General features: G+C 49.6%; 1 protein-coding gene across 1 annotated transcript in view; it reads left to right on the top strand.

Moving 5' to 3' along the window:
* vps45 (vacuolar protein sorting 45 homolog) overlaps positions 1-349 on the top strand; it is a 19,425-nt gene that overhangs the window by 17,060 nt on the left and 2,016 nt on the right. The window lies entirely within an intron of this gene.

The following is a 349-nucleotide window of genomic DNA, read 5'->3' as shown; positions in this document are numbered from 1 at the left end:
ACTCTCACACACTCACACACACTCACACTCTCTCACACTCACTCACTCTCACACTCACTCTCACACTCTCACACTCACTCTCACACACTCACACACACACACTCACACTCACTCAGACTCACTCTCACACTCACTCTCACACTCTCACACTCACTCTCACTCTCACACACTCACACTCACTCACACTCACTCTCACACACTCACACACACTCTCACACACACTCTCACACACTCACACACTCACTCACTCTCTCACACTCACTCTCTCACACTCACTCTCACTCTCTCACACTCTCACTCTATCACTCTGTCACTCACTCTCACACACTCACTCTCTCACACTCACTCT

The sequence above is a fragment of the Micropterus dolomieu genome, linkage group LG09, assembly GCF_021292245.1.
Source record: "Micropterus dolomieu isolate WLL.071019.BEF.003 ecotype Adirondacks linkage group LG09, ASM2129224v1, whole genome shotgun sequence".
In the NCBI taxonomy this organism is placed as follows: Eukaryota; Metazoa; Chordata; class Actinopteri; order Centrarchiformes; family Centrarchidae; genus Micropterus; species Micropterus dolomieu.
Note: the sequence above shows the minus strand (reverse complement) of the source record. Positions and strands in the feature narration are given on the sequence as shown.